Source organism: Sciurus carolinensis, chromosome 11, assembly GCF_902686445.1.
Source record: "Sciurus carolinensis chromosome 11, mSciCar1.2, whole genome shotgun sequence".
Lineage (NCBI taxonomy): Eukaryota > Metazoa > Chordata > Mammalia > Rodentia > Sciuridae > Sciurus > Sciurus carolinensis.
In genome coordinates this window covers 67612199-67632043 of record NC_062223.1, presented here as the reverse complement: position 1 = coordinate 67632043, position 19845 = coordinate 67612199, and the positions used below count along the sequence as shown (strand labels likewise).

General features: G+C 41.6%; 1 protein-coding gene across 3 annotated transcripts in view; it reads right to left on the bottom strand.

The window, feature by feature from the left end:
• Dennd2b (DENN domain containing 2B) overlaps positions 1 to 19845 on the bottom strand; it is a 154084-nt gene that overhangs the window by 117487 nt on the left and 16752 nt on the right. The window contains exon 1 of one of the 3 annotated variants that reach the window (XM_047518243.1): positions 2723 to 2741. The exons of the other annotated variants lie outside the window; for them this stretch is intronic. The gene's annotated coding sequence lies outside the window, so the exon portion shown is untranslated. Of the gene's footprint in view, positions 1 to 2722; positions 2742 to 19845 lie in introns of those variants that run through there. 3 annotated transcript variants of the gene reach the window in all.

The following is a 19845-nucleotide window of genomic DNA, read 5'->3' as shown; positions in this document are numbered from 1 at the left end:
AGATATTGGGTCCTTGGCTACTGATTATCACTGGTCATAACCTACTACAGTAAGCTGTGTCCTCCTCAGCAGTTAGGTTCTGTGATCAGCACACAGGTGAAAAACATGTGGAATCAAATTGCTCTCAAAATTTCATTAGAAAGGTACCAATGAGAGATTTGCCACTGTTTCTCATGAAACTCAACATTTTTCATATACATAATTTTGTGCATGTAAGAACCTCAGAACAAGAAGGAACCAAGGATTCCATCTTCCTGGTCTGGGTTCTCAAAACAGTTCTTAATAGCAGAACCACTGGTGGGATCTGAATGCTTCTGAGTAAGTTTTGTTTGGCTTGGAGAAACTGGAAGTCAGTCAATTGGATGGAGTATCTTCTAACTCCACACTCTTTCCTCCAGGCTACTGTTGTCTTAAAAATGCCCCAGCAGAGGTCTACACTAGAGTTTCTGCTCTACCACTAAAGTTAAGAATAGTCCGTTACCCTTTCTTGGCTCCAATCTCCCCACCTATAAAATGAAGCTAGACTACATCAACTCTAAGAGTCCAGACAACGTGAAATACTGAATGAAAGCTTTGAAAAGTATAAACCATTTCTCAAGCATATATCACTGTTGGTCAACTCTCACAGGTCAGAAATTTTAGTACTGTATCTTTCTCAACTTCATCCTTAATATCCTATGTTTAGGTCCTGCCTATTCCACTTTAAAATATTCTCCAGGATTCACATCCTTCCTCTGCATTCCAACTGCCAACCTCTCATTCCCTTAAGCAGGGTCTCCTATTACCAGTTTTAGTCCTCTCTGAAACCACCGTACTCCTACAAGAGACATTTCCACAAAATTCCCCTTTCACTGCATAACTTCTCATCTCCTATGCTCCAAGGCAGAACTTGGAACTTCTGGCTCTGCTCTGCCGCCGGACCAACAACTTCAAGGCAGTTTATCACGGTGACCTGGGGAGCCACATTCTATTTACTAGTTGTTCTCCACATTTAGAACACATCCCACCCCTCCTTTGCTTATAAAGTTGATTCAACTCTCAAACACCAGGAAAAACTCCTGCCTATTGCAAGGAAGTTTTCCTAGGATTTTAAGACATAGTCTTCTCCTTTCTGAACTATAATAGTGGTTAGCAACCAACATAAGATCTTCAATATTCTCTAATTATATAACAAATATTGTCTCTCCCAATAGAGTATAAATTTCTCAGATCAGAAAACATATTTGTATTGCAACACTGGTTAAGCTGAAAAATTCAGCAAGTGTTTATTGACAGTCTGGTGACTGGAGAAAGCAAGATCTTGCTTTTCTCTCCAGCCTTTGACAATGCTGGGAGTGCAAGAGGGAGGAAGGAAGGGATGGAATCAACCTCCCAACCCTGAAGTACTTTCTCATCCTTTCCTCGCTGCGTTCACCCACTCTACTTAGGGTGGAAAGGGACCCCCATCCCAGGCTCAGATCAATCTCTACAGTTGAGTCTGAGCACATCAAGCACTGACCAGATGTTAGCACCAATCTTTTTTTTTACTTTTTTTTTGGTAATGCAAGGGATCAAACACAGGACCTTGTGCACGCGAGCTAGGCAAGTGCTCTACCACCTCGCTATATTCCAGCCCTTTAGCTCCATTCTTAATGTTCTAATCAGCCTGTGTTAGCTGCTTACAATGCCTGATGGTGATGGGAAGATAAAAGGGAAGAGAGAAACTGAGGGGAAGAGCCAAGACTAGCAGTAATCTCCAATATATTATTTCAGGTCTGAGTCCTTGAGGTAGTTTGCTTCGAATTAAGTCCTAAGCCCTAAGGAGGCAGGACATGTCTGAGAAGGGCTGTGTATCCTGCCCGGGCACAGACATTTCCACAGATCAAGCCGGTGAGGACTAGCAGCTGCAAAGAAGCTCCTCACCATCGAGGCCGCCAACAACTGGGAGGGGGACTCTGACTGGCCAGTCCACTCAGACCCGGGGTCTCCACCCCATAATGCTCTAAACCAGGACCTCCCTGATAGGAAGCCAGGTATATGGTAGATGCAGGTGGGAAGGGAAGGTGTGGGACCAGGTCTATTCCCCGAGGAAGGCATCGTTGGTCATCGTACCCACGGTATTCAGCACAGCAGGCACAACCAAGAAAGCCCAAACCCACTTCCCCAGCTTTTCTGCTCTCCACACCCAGCCTTCTCCATCCTCTCTCCAGATTAACTACTCTTTCCTGTTCAACAGAAGGGTTCAGCCACAGTCTCTACTTCTAACCACCCACACACACACTTGGGTTGGGCACTCTCCCTCAGGCTCCTCTTCCATCCAGGGTGCTCATGTTTCTAATGCCTCTTGAGCCCCTTTCTACTTTAAGGAAGCTGATGCTGCTGCCCTCTGAAAGATTTTAAGGCAGGTAAAAATGGTACCTGCCTTCAAAGGAAGGAGACAACTACAGAAACGAATCACAGCTCCAAGAAGTCAGACTGGGAAGACACCAGTTACACAGCAGCCAGGAGACACAGTCTCACATGGAAGCTTTTCAATGATCAAAGGCATCTGCTATCCCCAAATCTAGTGCCAAAGGAAGATCACAGGAAACTAGGCCTTAATCTTTCTCCTCACCCTCCTTTCTCCTAGAGTGGCAAGAAGACAGGGAGGCAAATTGCAAAAGTTTTTAAAGAATCAATACCACACCACACCCCATGAAAAGCTAGCTCTTAGCTCCAGAACTGCAAGAAAAGCCAGGTTCACCTCCAAATTCCTGGTCACCGTCAGAGGCTAGTCTCCACAGAACTGCTCTGGCATTCCACATCACAGAGGCATGAAGCAACTGCACCCCACACAGCCCCTGAGGCAGAGTCGGGCAGAAAGGAATGCAGACAGTTTCCCAGAAGTGCCCAGCTGAGAAGGAAACCAAGCGCTTACCCACAGCTTCCTGGGCCCAGAGGGGAGGCAGTGGAGTTTCAGAACAAGGACTCTGGCAGCTGGGAAACTGTGAAAGTCCAAAAGAAGAGGAAAACATTGTGTGAGGAAATTACCAGGGGAGAATAAGCCTGAGGTGGTACTCCACAGCTTCAAGTGAGCAGTGCCCACACTTGAATGTGAGCAAGGGTCTTAGAGAAATCCTAAGCTCTCCAGTCACAGAGAAGCCCAAGCAGGCCTGGGATGGGGGTGACTGATCGTCCTAGTATAAGCTTTGGCACCACCTGCTTTCCATGCAATAGGCTTCATTTCTTAACATGTCTTGGGGAAAGAGAGTGGAACCAGGGAGGAAGCCCAACATCTGACAGGAAAGCAAAGCTGGAGAGCAGATGGGCTTCGCTGGCTCCAAGTCTCCCTGCTCTAGTCTCTCTGTCATACTTCAGAGCCATAAAGTGTTTTCCAGCCCCACTGTCAGCTGTAGCTTCCCAAGAAGCCCCACCACAGTTCCCAGAAGCCTGTACGCAGGCAAGGTTAGCAAAGATATCTTTCTTGCAGACGTACTTTCTTCAGAATGTGCCATCCTAAGTATGCGTGTGAGGCTCTGTTCTAGGATAGGCAGAGGGGAACACAGCAGAACACAGAAAGGAAGTCATTAGAAATGCTTTTCTTTTGTACACGGAGGATCTTCATTAAGGCATCAAAAGAAAATAATACTAATATAAGTTTAATTAAAAATGATTTAAATCATAGATTGCTTTCCTTTCCAAGAAAAAAGTAATTCCCACCACAGAATCCATAAGACCCAGACAAAGCTTTTCCTTTCTCGCTTCATCCCAACACTGAGTTTGCAACCTAAATCAGTTGTTAGCACCAACACAAAATATACACATCTGCTACTCGGAAACTGAGGCAGAAGAATCACAAGTTCAAGTCCAGTCACACAAATATAGCTTAGTGGCAGAGTGCTTGCCTACCATGTGAGAGGCCCTGAGTTCAATTCCCAGCAAAGGGGGTGGTGAAAGCAGGGGGAGGGGGTGAAGTGCACAGAGACAAACATGTCTGTCCATTCCTCAAAGCTTTGTTCCCACAGCCAAGGTTGCAAGACCCCTTCCAAGTTCAGGTCCCAGTGGGGACAGCAGGAGGCAGAAAGTTAGACAAGGCTTTTCCCAGGCAGAAGCCTTGGCTGAAGATAGGATTGGGGGTGGTGCCAGACACCCCCATATGCAGGAAGGAGGCTAAGCACCTGGAATCTCCCCTTCCTCCACAGCACCAGTAAACTGGCTGATGTCATGTCTCTGGTAGCCACATGTCTGTCTCCCAGCCCCTGGGACTTTGCCTATTCTCACCTCCAATTGCACAATAGGGGTCTGCAGCTGGTTTCTTCAGCTTGGTTTCTTCAGTTCTTTACAGTCCTGTGGTGCCAATGCAGCAAAAGTGAAAGGCTTGCTACTTATAAGAATCATTAGTATCTCCCTGCCCTGAGGCCACAGATTTTGTTCCCAAACCTAACTCAAAATATGTGCTGCTTTTTCCAAAATGACAAGACCAAAGATAAACTCAAAAGGAACATCCCTGTGCACCAGAGAAAGAGCAAAGATAAAATTAGCTGTGGCTGTACTTCTCTGGAATATGACACATATTAATCCCCAGGTATGAACATCTGTATAAACTTTGCCACCCTCAAAGTAAATTTCCAGTCACCTAGAACTAGTACAGTTTGGAATTTTATTCAAAAAGTCATTCCAAACTGGAAATCCATATGCAACAGAATGAAACTAAACCCCTATCTCTCACCCTGCACAAAACTCAACTCACAATGGATCAAGGACCTTGAAATCAGACCAGAACCCTGCATCTTATAGAAGAAAAAGTAGGTCCAAATCTTCAACTTGTTGGCTTAGGATCACACTTCCTTAACAGGACTCCCATAGCACAAGAAATAAAAGCAAGAATCAATAACTGGGATAGATTCAAACTAAACAGCTTTCTCTCAGCAAAGGAAACTATCAGCAATGTGAAGAGAGAGCCTACAGAGTGGAAGAATATCTTTGCCACTTATACTTCAGATAGAACACTAATTTCCAGAATATATAAAGAACTCAAAAAACTCTACACGAAGAATACAAATAACCCAATCAACAAATGGGCTAAGGATATGAACAGACGCTTCACAGAAGAAGATCTACAAGCAATCAACAAACATATGAAAAAATGTTCACCATCTTTAGTAATAAGAGAAATGTAAATCAAAACTTCCCTAAGATTCCATCTCACCCCAATTAGAATGGCAATTATCAAGAATACAAGCAACAATAGGTGTTGGAGAGGATGTGGGGAAAAAGGTACACTCATACATTGCTGGTGGGGCTGCAAATTAGTGCAGCCACTCTGGAAAGCAGTGTAGAGATTCCTTAGAAAACTTGGAACGGAACCACCATTTGACCCAGCTATCCCACTCCTCAGCCTATAGCCAAAGGACTTAAAATCAGCATACTACAGAGATACAGCCACGTCAATGTTCATAGCTGCTCAATTCACAATAGCCAGACTGTTGAACCAACCTAGATGTCCTTCAATTGATGAATGGATAAAGAAACTGTGGTATATATATATATACAATGGAATATTACTCAGCTATAAAGAATAATAAAATTATGGCATTGGCAAATGGATGAAATTGGAGAATATCATGCTAAGTGAGATAAGCCAATCTCAAAAAACCAAAGGACAAATGATCTCACTGATAAGCGGACGATGACACATAATGGGGGGTGAGAGGGGGGCAAGATTAAAGGAAGGAGGGACTGTATAGAGGGAAAAGAGGGGTGGGAGGGGTGGGGGGAGGAAAAAATAACAGAATGAATCAAACATCATTACCCTATGTAAATGTATGATTACGCAAATGGTATACTGTTACTCCATGTGCAAACAGAAACAACATGTATCCCATTTGTTTACAATAAAAATAAATAAAAAAAAAAAAAAGTCATTCCATTTTCCTGAATGGTTCATTCCACAAGACGCTGCTGCAGACTGCCCATGGAGCACCGGGTCATCCTCAATTTGCATAAACTAGCAGGATATGTATCCTACAGGAAATGCGCACAGCTCCAAACCAGAAGATTTCCACTTAAGACCTGATGCAGCAAAAAAAAATCTATTATTTCCTAGTCAAATTTGCGAGGGGTTAATTTTATTAACTCCACTAAACAACGGGTTTAAAGAATGTGATCCTGCCATAATTAGGTTGTTTTCAGAGAAGAGGAAACCTTGTCAATCTTTAAGCTACAGTACTTCCTGAAATGACACATAGCTGAGGGGAAAAAAAGAGCTTAGGAAAGTCAAGCATGACACACTGGCACCTCTACCTTAAAGGCAGTTGCAGAAAAAAAGATGAGGCTTTCCAGAACTGGTTCTGGGCAGCCTTTGGAAGCACTTTTCTTCTTCTCCTACAGAGTCAGCCCCTTCCATGGCAACATCACCAGTACAGGCCAGAGGGTGAGCAGACTGTTGTAATGGAACATTCCTCTGTCTGTCTGTTACGGTTTGGATGTGAGGTGTCCCCCAAAAGTTCATTGTGAGACAATGCAGGAAGGTTCAGAGGAGAAATGATTGGGTTGTAAGAGTCTTAATCCAATCAGTGATTTAATCCCCTGATAGGGATTAGCTGAGTGGTAACTGAAGTGGTGGGGTGTGGCTGGAGGAGGTGGGATTGGGGCGTGGCTTTGGGGTATATATTTGTCCTGGTGAGTGGAGTCTCTCTGCTTCCTGATCACCACGATGTGAGCTGCTTCCCTTGGCCACCCTCTCCTGGCATGATGCTCAGCCTCACCTCAAGCCCCTAGCTTCTATGGACTAAGACCTCTGAAACCGGGAGTCCTCAAATAAACTTTCCTCCTCTAAAATTGTTCTGGTCAGATATTTTAGTCACAGCATTGAAATAGCTCACTAAAACACAGTCAATCACTTGTATAAAGTGAAGACTTTTTTTTTTCGAAAAACCTTAGATGTGGTACGTGGACATCCAGATAAGCCCATTACTTAAGAGCATGGCTGAAATGTGGTTTATATATAATAAAGATACAAAAGAACACTTCTGCAAATACAGGCAACAAAATAAAAGAGGAATAAAATTAAATAATGTTTATATACCTCAAATCGTAGTCCTAGAAGGAAGACAGGTTAATCAAAAGATGGATATTTATCAGGACTTGATAAGGTATTCTCAAGGGCAAATCTGAGGGCACTGATTCTTCACACCAACTAATTCCATTCCCAAATGTCTGTTTAGAAGTATTCATGGTGCCATTCTTATCAGCTATGATTAGGACTAGGTTTTACCTCATAACCCAAGAGGAATGGGAGTAAGGAAGATGTTTACTAGATATAACTAAACAAAACAGGTAGCAGAGAATGAGAAAGAAAGATGGGGATTAAAGAGGATGTGAACAGCATCTGAAAAACAACCATCTGAATTACCCATAACTGGTGAGAGACACACAGGCCAGCAGGTATATGAGCACACAGGACAGAAGTGGTAGGGAGGACACATTCAGCATTACAAGTCAGTTATCACTTGAGTCATCTGCTTAAAACAACTTGGATGGGAATAAGTACCAAATGCCAGACACAGGCTCACACTCTTATCAAGCCCCAAATCAAAGCATTATTTCAACCAGATGTTGTTGGCATTCACAACAAACACATCTACAGAACCTACAGGCAACACTCACTGCCGGTTCTCTTGGGGCTAGCTGGATGGCAGTGCCCATCTATACAAAGAAAACGAACTATTCCAGGTTCTATGTCACTTAGTCCTAACAGTCTCAATAAAGTAGAAGGTACCCTCATTGGTGCTGTAGGGTCAGGATGGAGTCAGGGCTATGGAATACAAAAACTAAAGGATGAGCCCTATGGTGAATGTCAATGGTACTTAAATTAAAAAAAAAAAAAAAAAAAAAAAAAAGAATGATGGTAAAATAGCAGATAGCAGAGAAGGCCTACTTGGAAGTAGAGTTAGTTAAGTAACTCTCCCCAGAACTACTCTACCAAGTTCCCTAGTTTCTCTAGCAAGTTTCAGCAGCTTGACACAGCAATAGTAAGCACACATCGTCATCATTAACCCCACAGAGACAGGTATCCCTCTGCACCCATTTAGGAAAGTTTGTGCTGATTTTTATCCTACAAAGAACCACAGGGTAGCAAAAACACTTAGGAGACTGTCTTTGTCCAACTCATTCTGCCCTGGAGGAAACCAAAGCAAATCTGTAAGTGGAAAGAAAAAAGTATTCACTAGGTAAGATGTGATTAAATCCCAGACTCATTTCAGAAGGGAACAGGAATAATGAAGAAGTGTAGCTCTGCCTATCTGGGTATGCACGATGGGAAGAAAGGTTGTGGTTTATATAGGCAGAAGTTAAACCATTGTGTCTCTCCTTCAAAGACCCCTAGGTGTTCTTAATGGGCATCTCTCAGGTGTTTTGGTTTTTTTGTCTACTTTTATTTCCAAGTTCTTGGAAACAGGATCCCCCAAACAGTCACCCTTTCCTTGCTGGAACCAAATCATACCTTCTTCAGGAAATAAGAATTGGAACGAAGCCACGCACAGAAGGAATGATCAAGAAATGCAGAAGTTGGACATGTTAGCAAACATTTAAGGTATCTGGAAGCTACAACTTCCAAGGCCCAATCTCCACATGATGGGAAATCAAAGCCAGGTGAAGATCTGGGCTGAGTGTCAAATATTCCTGGGTTTGTGAAGGAGGCGGGAGGTGGGAGGGAGAATTCTGGAACTGAACCCACAGAAGGACAAGACTCCCATATCCCAAAAGTGACAGCAAGTAGGTGTGGACCCAGAGGAAACCCCGGGGTGGGCAAGGCAGTTATCTAAAATGATCTCATCAAAGAATTTCCATCATTTTATCACATTTTATATTTTATAAAATGACTACATATATTAATTTATCTTCCTGGGTCATTTGAGTTCTCTTCTGGTTCTGAGCCACGCTCATGGTAATAGTTCTTTGTCTTTAGCCTACTATGCTTTCCTTGTTCCCCAGGCTTGTTTTTTTGGGTTCCCATCTCATACCCATAAGGTTGAGTGTGTGTGTGTGTGTGTGTGTGTGTGTGTGTGTGTGTGTGTGTGACCACAGATTGCACTTGGCATGCTTGGGCATGCTACCCAAGTGCTCTAGCACTGATCTACATCCTCAGCCCTTTTTATTTTATTTTGAGACAGGGTCTCATTAAGTTGCCCAGGCTGACGGAGATCCTTCCGCTCAGTCTTCTATGCAGCTGAGATAACAAGTATGCACTACTGCCCCCAATTTGGAGTCTTATCTTCTTTATCATGAAATAAGGTCCCTTTTGACAAAAGGAAATTGAGACACAGAAATGTGCCTTGCACAAGATCACACCACAAATTAGTAGCACAGCAGGGATTAGAATCCAATTCTTCAAACTCTAGTCTAGCACTCTTCCCAACTGACCACAACACCTCCGTTACAAAGAAACATCTGCTCTAGAGCATCAAGACCAAGAAACAAAACAGTTTATCCGCATGTCTTTTTTAAGCAAAACAACACAGTCAGAATATTTGGCAGAGTCTAACTAAGTATTTCCTCTGTGACCTCTACCAGAGGGAAAGATGGTGGGAGAGGGGCAGACACAGTACACAGGGAAGAGAAGACCACTGCACAGGCCAGCAGATGGGTGACAAAAAAGGAAAATTGCAATCTTAAATTAAGGACAAGCTGGGCAAAGAAGTCAGGGTTTTAAAAATGTGGCTGAGATTTAAAAATAGGAGTCTATTCTAAAACACAAGAAGTAAAATTAAGAATCAATAAATGGCCGGGTGTGGTAGCGCATGCCTGGAATCCCAGCAGCTCAGAGGCTGAAAGAGGAAGATCACAAGTTCAAAACCAGCCTCAGCAAAAGTGATGCGCTAAGCAACTCAGTGAAACCCTGTCTCTAAATAAAATACAAAAAAGGCTGGGGATGTGGCTCAGTGGTTAAATGCTCCTGAGTTCAATCCCTAGTACCAAAAATCTTTAAAAAAAATTTTTTAAAGAGTAAATGTGATTTTATCAAACTAAAAAGCTTCTTCGCAGCAAAGGTAACAATCAAGAACATGAAGAGAGAGGTTACAGAATGTCAGAAAACCTTTGCCACCTGCACCTCAGATAGAGCACTAATCTCCAGGATATATAAAGAACCCAAAAAACTTAACACCAAAAAAAAGCAAATAACCCAATCAAAAAATGGGCAAATGAACCAAACAGACACTTGACAGAAGAAATACAAAAGATCAACAAATATATGAAAAAATGTTCAACATCACTAGCAATTAGAGAAATGCAAATTAAAATTAAGATTGCCATTAAGAATGGCAATTATCAAGAATACAAGTAACAATCAATGTTGGCGAGGATGTGAGGAAAAAGGTACACTCACACATTGCTGGTGGGAATGCAAAATGGTGCTACCATTATGGAAAGCAGTATGGAGATTCCTCAGAACACCTGGAATGGAACCACCATTTGACCCAGTTATTCCACTCCTTGGCATATACCCAAAGGACTTTTTAAAAAATCAGCATACTACAGTGAGGCAGTCACATTAATGTTTACAGCAGCTCAATTCACAATAGTTAAGCTATGGAACCAACCTAGGTACCCTTTCAACAGACGAACAGTTAAAGAAAATGTGATACATATACACAATGGAATATTACTCAGCCATAAAGAATGAAATTATGGCATTTGTCAATAAATGGATGGAACTGGAGACTATCAGCCTAAGTGAAATAAGCCAATCCCAAAAACCAAAGGCCAAATGATCTCTTTGATATGTGGATGCTGACTCACAATGAGGAAGTCATGGGATTGGACAGGGAGGAAAAGGGGTGGGGCGGAGGTGGGATGGGAATGGGAAAGACAATAGAATAAATCAAGACATAATTTGAATCAGACATAACTTTCCTGTGTTCATATGTAAATACACAACCAGTGTAACTCCCCATCATGCACAACCACAAGAATGGGAAGTTGTACTCCATGTATGTATGATATGTCACAATACATTCTACTGTCATGTATAACTAAGAAGAATAAATAAATAAATAAAATAGGAGTCTAGATCTAAATGTGAATGTGAATAAACTGTTGTCTAAGAGGGAGAACACTTAGAAGAAAGCTTGGACTATCTTCATGACCTTAGGGTGAAAAAAGAATTCTTAAAAAGAACACAAGTGCTAAACAAGGGGAAAATTCATAAAAAGGAAATGGAATTTCAGAGCAACATGGAAGCAACAGTCATTCTTAGGCCTAAGACAGAGACCATATTAGAAGCTATATAAGCAGAAAACGAAGCCTACTCTTAGCACCAAGGTCTGAACTGAAACCTGGCTTAGAAATAAGGCCCAAATGCCAAAGGTTAACTTTTCAGAAAAGAAAAAAAAGAGGGGTAGCGAGAAAGAGAATGAATAGTATTTTGGCCAAACAGAAGTTATGACATGATAAAGTAGAAAGGAATATATCAGTGAGACAGAAGTCTGGAAAACTGAGGAGAAAACGCATGGGCAAAGAGCATCATTAGCAGAACCGGATGCTCATCACAGAGCATCATTAGCAGAACTGGAAGGGAGCTCGAGGAGCCAAGCAAGGGCCTTCCAAAAGAAAAAAAGAAAAAGCACCAAGATCAACCAGCAGGAGGATAGCTGAAGGAACTGAGGAAATCACTAGAAGAACTAGGTTCACTGGCTTAAAAAAAAAAAAAAAAATTCTACACAAATTATCCAAGAGAGAATCTCTCCAAAGAGTATGAAAGTTGTAAAGAGAATAGAAAAATTAATACCAAGAAGTAAAATTCACTTGAGCTCACCAGGAACCTCTAAGGGAAAAAAAAAAAAAAAAAGACTTTGAAGAGCTGACAGGATCCTTTAGTTGTGTTTTGATATCAAAACTGTTCAAATGAACAAGACCCAGGCACAGTGGCGCTCGCCTGTAATCCCAGCAACTCAGGAGGCTGAGGCAGGACGACTGCAAGTTCAAGGCCAGCTTCAGAATCTTAGTGAGGCCGTAAGCAACTTAATGAGACCCTGTCTCTAAATGAAATATAAAAAGGGTTGGGGCTCAGTGGTTGAGCGCCTCTAGGTAAAAACAAAAAGAACAAGAAAAGGGAACTTTCAAAGGGGGTAAAAAATGAACATGATGAAAGTAGAAGGGAGACCATTACCGGGAGGGAGAAGAGGAGGTACTGGGAGTGAAACTGACCAAATTATGTTATATACATGTATGAATAAATATGCCTCAACAAATTCCACTTTTCTTTATAACTAATATACAACAATCAAAAAAAAAAAAAAAAAGAAAGAAAGAAAGAGAGAAAAGAGGGCTTCCACAGAAGAACAAAGAGATCTACCAGTGCCAATAGGAGCCAAGCGTTTCCCCTCACCCCTACTGTGACCAGGCTTAGGTGGTGCACCTAATGAAGGTGGCCTCAGAGAGGAAGTGGCTGTCCTCGTGCTCTACGTGGGCAGGCTGACATTGGGAACAGGAGGTGACCCCACTGGCAAATTAAGCCACTGGTGATCACTGTACCTACGGCCTCCACCTATCCTGTCATGTGCTTTACATATAGACTGGGGGAACGAGGAGGAAAGAACTTGGAGTTCTTAACCTCAAAGGGTATATCTATACTTCACCTAAGGAGATAGAACAGAGTCCAGGGAACGAAGGATCCTTGCAGCAACCCCAGCTCCACAAGCACCAATAAGCCGTCCAGATTCTGGATGGAGAAGATTATTCCTCCCCTTAGCGGATAGAGCTCACAACTACAGCAGTGACAGGTAAATGAGAAAGGGTCTAACAGTCCCAGTGGAAAGAAATCTTAGGAGGCAGATAAGCTGCTTCCTGATTGTCAACTCATCCATTCACTGGGCAAAGTTTATGAGGCAAGGAGTTAAGTCAAATAAAATTATTTTTGCGGGTTTTTTGTTTTGTTTTGTTTTGTTTTGTTTTGTTTTTTAAGGCTCTTCCCCAGCTGGAAAAATTGAGAAAACAGACAAAAGGAAGGAGTGACCTCCATGAAAGCAGGGAAATCCCCCGCCCAAGGTCTCATTTGTAATCAAGGGCAAAAAGAGCAAACAAAGGTAAACAGGCCAGGGAAGCTAATGTGCCCTTCTCCAAAGAGGCCAAAACACACACTTCCCCCAGCAGAGCCCTTGGAAATGCAGAAGGTAGGTGTTCCCCTGGACAAAAGAGGTAGGCTAGGAGAGCTGGAGAATTCCCCAGAGGTTTTTGGGCTCTTTTTCTACTCCCAAGGGCTCTTAACCTTCACCCAAACTCCAGGGTACTGAGACCAAACAGAAGGTGAAGCTAAGACTTTGCTGTCTGGAAGAAAATGCAGTTTGCCAAATGTCCACACAAAATAGACTCAGAAGAAAATAACCAGATGGATCAGCAGGACCATCCCCACATCTGAGCACCTAGGGTAGAGTCCTGCAGGCTCCCCACACCCTCCTTAGCCCAATGTAATAAACAGCTGCCTGGAGAAAACAATGGGCCTTTGTCTGTGCCTTCTGTAGATCACCTTGCAGTACCAAACAGGATAATTCCTTTATACGAGCGATGCTTCTAAATGTGATCCAGGCCATGATGAAAATTCTTGCCATCCACAGCCTCCCCCTCAAATTCCTACCCATTTCATAGTACGCATCAAGGGTCCTGTACAGCCCCTACCCCCACTCCACATATGAAGCAAGACAGGTCCTCGCAGCTCCTTTCTGGAACCTGCACCACTCTTGCTTTCTTCCTGGCCTGGTCACAGAACTGAAAGCCTAAGAACTGTTCTTACTCCCCTTCTTGCCACTTACCAGAATGTAAAGACTATATTCATTAACTTATCTGTCAAAATAGACTGTTAACAAAAAATGATCAAAAAAAAAAAATAAAGTAGGAAACAGGCCAGGCAGTCAAGTTTCCCCTGAAATGCAAAACCAAATAAAAATCCAACCGACAAATCAAGAAATTTATGCTGAAATTTTACTTATTCAAAATATTTTAAATCTTACCTAATATTGTAAAAGATGAGAATAAGGCCCTTTCTTGGCTGTCTTATAACCTTATTTTATTTGTTTGGTTTTTAATTTATTATTTTGATTTGCAAATGACCTCTCTTATATGATGTGAAGATGAGTCTAGGTTTGGGGTTGTTTATTTTGAGTCCTTTACTTGGAAAAAATTAAAAAGCTAGAAGTTTTATATTGGTCCCAAATTAAGAAACAAACAAAAACAGTGTTTTGTAAAATTCAGCATCCCTATTGTGTGCCACGTTCCCAGCCTTTTCACTCACTCAGATAAGTGGTGGTGGGTGAATTCAGAACCCATTTCTTCCAAACTACCACCAAGGTCTAGATGCCTTCCTCCCATTGCTCCCCAAGAAACAGGGATAGTCTAAAGGATTACTGGTATCTTCCCCTTTGACTCATAACCTTGGACAGCATTAGTCCTCTCCCCAACAGCCCAAGAGAAAGAATGCTATCTTCAGAACAGTGAGCTGGATACTACAAGTTCCCTAATTCAACCCAGAATATCCTTCCTTTTCCGTGATTTCAGCAAGAAAAGGTAGCGCAAAGCGGTGGGAAGGGCTTTGGAATCAAGCGAACCAGGGTTTGATTCTGGATCTTGGGCAAGTTACTTGATTTCTCAGGGGTGTGATTTCCTCCTGAGACAATTAATGAGACTCGAGAAAGTAAAGTATCTAGTTGTGAATGTGCACAGTAGGTCCCCTGTGCTGACTGAGTATTTTGTTGATAGCATGTCCTCCCACAAAAGCCAGGCTCTTCAGAGACTTTTTTAAAATCAGCGCAGGACATAATGACACCAAATACACTTTCCTGCAAGAAATCAAAGTGGTGTGGTGTTCCTTACCTTGCCTCCCAGTCACATTCCCACATTGCCCTCAATTCCCTTCTTGGTTCTCAGAAGAGAGGCCAAGGGCATCCATTTAAGGATACAAATTTCCCATTTCTTCCTCTCTAGAGCCTGGAAGAATGAATTATTAGGTGGCTCAGGGTTCTCTAAGGGCAAGGCTTTCAGTGTCATCCCGGAAAATATGAAAATGTGGAAAAAGTGCTCATCTGACGGCCTCGTGTTTCTGTGTGGTATCAAATCAACCCTTTGATGGTTTCCTGCTGGAGTTCGTTCAAGCTGCTCTATGCAAACACTGCATCAAGTCTACCACTATGCTGAACCAATGCTTCAAATGGGCAGAACCAAGTGTCGTCAATTTTTTCAGTTCTGTACAGTCTGACTTCACAGCCCCATTCTCCATCAGGAAAGCAAAGGAATTCAGCGTGACAGATGGCCCAGAAGAGGGGCTATGCATGCTACCTCTCCTGGGACCACAGAGAATCTGCAAAGTGAAACTCCTTAAAATAAAAAGTGATTTGAAAAGACATACGTTAAGTTTGATTTAGTTTTTAGTACTTTGTAAAAGTTTCTCATGCAAATGAATGCAAAAATTGAGACAAATGTTCTTCACTGGCCCAACGATTCCAAATTTTGGTTCCAAAATTGTAGTCACCCTTTTAGATGACAATCAGAGGGCCCCAACCAACCATGTGGCCAATGGAAAGTACCCTTGCCCTGTAGCACTAATCTCAGTCTACACATAACTACTAAGGTACAAAGCTTGCAAAGGATACTCTCTCCCTGGGCCCCATTTTCCTTCTGCAGTTGAACATCAATAAGAGTTTCTACATTTGTAAGAATGTCCAGATGATTACTAATATAGAAAACAACCACTGGGAAGGAAGTATAATGGATCACTCCCTCCATAGACCTCTAGCCAGTCACCTCCCCTTTCTGGCTGGAAAACATCATCCTGCTCATGCCTCACCTGCCATTTCCCCCAAAGTTTTCATGTTCTTTTTTACACCTCCAGCCTTTTGCAAATACTCTTACCTCTTCCCACTTTTTTTTTTTTTTTTTTTTTTGATTATCCAACTTCAACAGTCGATCAAGGTCCTACAGCACCTCCTGTGGTGGATTTGTCTGACCTTGGGACTTCATTTGTCTCTTTTCCTTAACTTTCTTTGCTTTGCTTTAGTCAAGCACCATTGTAAATGTTTAGCATATTTTCCCTAAGAAAATTTTACAGAACACCATTATGTTCCATATATGTAAGTTAATATTTACATTTTTGCATCATAAACAGTAGTAGAGATGTACTTCCTGGCATATTATAAATATTGGCATTTGGGGCTACTGTTGTGGCTAAGTAATACAGCACATGCTTAATAAGCACAAGACCCTGGGTCCAATCCCCAGCATCCTCCGCCCCCAAAAAGACTGCCATTTTATAAATGATGACATTTTAAAATAAAACTACTACATTACTATCTGAAATGATCCAATGGAATCTAAATATCATAGAGTTTTAAAATCTATCACCATCCATTTATAAAACATAAATTTGAGTGACATGTAATCCCAGCAACTCTAGAGGTCAAGACAGGAGGAACACAAGTTCAAGGCCAGTCTCAGCAATTTAAGAAGACCCTGTCTCTAAATAAAAAATAAAAAGGATGAGCTGGGAGTTGTAGCGCGCTGGTATAATGCTTGCCTAGGACGTGTGAGGCACTGGGTTCGATCCTTAGCACCACATAAAAAAATAAATAAATAAAGGTATTTTTTAAAAAGCTTTCATTTAAATAAATAAATAGGACTGGGGATATAGCTAAGTGGCAGAATACCCCTGGATTCAATCCCCAATACCACAAAATAATAAAATAAAAATAATGAAACATAAATTTTATACCATTCCTTTTTCCCCTTAAATTCTTAATTCCTTTTTACTTCCTCTTCAGAATTTTATCCTAATATTTATGCTTCAAAACCTATTACTGATCATCCTATGAAACTCCCTGCAGGGCTGGGGAGATAGCTCAGTTGGTAAAGTGCTTGCCTTGCAAGCACAGGGCCCTGGGTTCGATCCCCCGCACCACAAAATAGATAAATAAATAAATAAACTCCCTGCAATGTATCTATTATACATAAATACATATATACCTAAATTTTTAAATTCTCCCACAACAATAACCTCTAAATGTTTTTTATTTTATTTATTTTTTATTTTTTTTTGCGGTGCTGGGGATTTGAACCCAGGGCCTTATGCTTGCAAGGTAAGCACTCTACCAACTGAGCTATATCCCCAGCCCCTCTAAATGTTAAAAAATATTATTTTATTCTGGATTGGGTTTTCATCTCCTTTATTACTATTATTGTGCAATTAACCAAAATTTTCTTACATTATAAATTGGTACTATTAAGCAAAAAATGTGAAACCTTATTAGGAATGTATTAATTTGTCATTTTTATATCCGCAAGCACATAAAAAAACCTTGTTCACATAAATAACTAGACAGAAATGGAAGAAATTTTTCTATAGTAATATCAGTCAATCTTTGTACTCGTTCAGAATTACGTCAAAATCACATAGTGACCCTATCATTGAAAACTATTTTTTAATTATCTACCAACTGACAACTACAGAAATTTTGTTAAAAGCAAGGATTGCAATCATCTGATCTAGAAAAGAATTTTACCCATTCACTTTCTTAATAATATATATAAATATTAATATATACATTAGTACATATGTACATAATATATAAACATATATATACTTTTACATATATATATATGTGTGTATATTTTTTTATTTATTTTTATTTTTTATTTTTTGGTATCAGGGATTGAACCCAGGGGCACTTAACCACTGAGCTATATCCCCAGCCTTTTCTTTCTTTTATTTATTTATTTTTTTTTTTTAATTTTGAGACAGGGTCTCACTAAGTTGCTAAAGCTGGCTTTGAACTTGTGATCCTCCTGCCTCAGCTTCCCAAGTCACTGGGATTACAGGCATGTGCCACCACACTAAGCTCCTAGTAATATTTCTAACTGTGCCTTTGGTTGCTAACTTGGAGGTTTTCATGCACCAGGCAAACAATCAGCAAGATTCAAGATGAGTAAGGAGGGCTGGGGTTATGGCTCAGCGGTAGAGCTGCTTGCCCAGCACATGTGAGGCACTGGGTTCATGATCCTCGGCACCACGTAAAAATAAATAAGTAAATAAAGGCACTGTGTCCATCTACAACTAAAAATATATTAAAAAAAAAAAAAAAAAAGATGGGCTGGGTTGTGGCTCGGTGGTAGAGTGCTTGCCTAGCATGTGTGAGGCACTGGGTTCAATTCTCAGCACCACATTAAAAAATAAACAAATAAAAATAAAGGTATTGTGTCCATCTATAACTAATACAAATTTTTTTTTTTTTTAAAGATGAGTAAGGATGTGTCTTCTTTTTGTAAAGTGGGAGAAGTGGGAGAAGAGTGACTAGGAGAGCTGAGGACAGCTCAGTGACAGAATGCTTGCATAGCAGGCTTAAGGCCCTGAATTAGATCCCAACACCCTCCAAAACAATCTTCAGGAGATTTATAGGCAAAAGAATAGCAAGTCTGAGGCGAGGATGGGCAATTTAATGAGACCCTGTCCCAAAATGAAATAAAAAGAGACAGGGATGTAGCTCGGAGGCAGCACATTTGCCTCACATATCCTGGATGCAATCCTCAGTACCATGAAAAAATAAAAATAAAGTGATTGGGAAAAGGAACTCATTGGGTTACAGCTGTATTCTCAGACAGATCAACTCTCGGCAAAAGAACACAAGAAATCAAGGATCTGGAAATTTTCTCCAGTTTGAAGACCACGAGCATATCTGCCTCTCATCAAAATGGAAGCATTATCAAAATTAAAAATTAATACTATTGTTTATCCATGGATAATTACTGCTACTTTTTAACAGAAAGAGATGCAAACAACTTAAGTGGGCTTCAATAAAGGTCTGATTAAATAAGTAATGAAGCATCCAAAAACAACAACAAAAAACTCTGTGGTTTCCCTTGAGGACTAAATCCATTCCCTCTAAATTCACAGCCTATACCTACATTTCTAGCCTTGGCTCCTATTGTTCCTTCCACACAGTTCCACATACATCATTCCCTACTGTACAAGATGATTTCTAGACAGCAGCACAGGAGACTGTAGCCCATAGAACAACACAAACAAGAAAGTGTCGTAGGACACAGAATAATACTGCCCAAAGGGCACTGGTGAAGCCTGCTGAGAATATTTATGGAACTGCAACTGGGAAGCCTAGGTCTGGAGAAGAGAAAAATGGGGAGTTTCTAAGCTAAGATGGCAAGCAGCAAGGACCAAGAGACAGGTTGAACATAATGTGAGGGAATTCAGGGCTTGAGAAGAGGCTGGTTAGGTTGGTGAGGCTGAGAGGAAGAGCGCTCTACAAGGTGCTGGCCCAGAAGTCACAGCTCTGTCCATGGAGGCAGGCAAGCAGAAAACAGTGCAATCTGAACCAAAGCAGCACCCAGAGGCTGGGCAAAGCACTGCTCCCTAAGAAGGCTCAGTCCTCACTGTTGGAAGCGGTCAGAGCCTATAGATGGGAACAAATGAACCTGGTTTTATAGAACATTTCCCACCTTGGGCCTCAGGATATTCTTCCAGTTAAGGTCACCTGTCACTTCCTCTTCACCAAATCAAATCCAGCCAGCCCTCCATATGTTACACCCCTTGTCCTCCACCTCCTCAAGCCCTTCAGCTCACAAGCCCTCTAAACCCTCATCATTCTGTTTTTACCACATGCACATCACCAGGCTTCTGATCCGCCTAGTGAATCCACTTACCTTTTGGTACTAATCTTCAGCTCTTTCCCACTGGTATTTTATGCCTCTCTGAGGACTATGACTCTCAGGTCTTCCTATCCCACAGAATCAGCCTCATGCATTTGCTGTACAGGACACCTACTAGTCTACAGCTCCAGTGGACACACTGTTACCTGCCACTTCTCCCAACTATCTGCCTCTTTTACATAATCA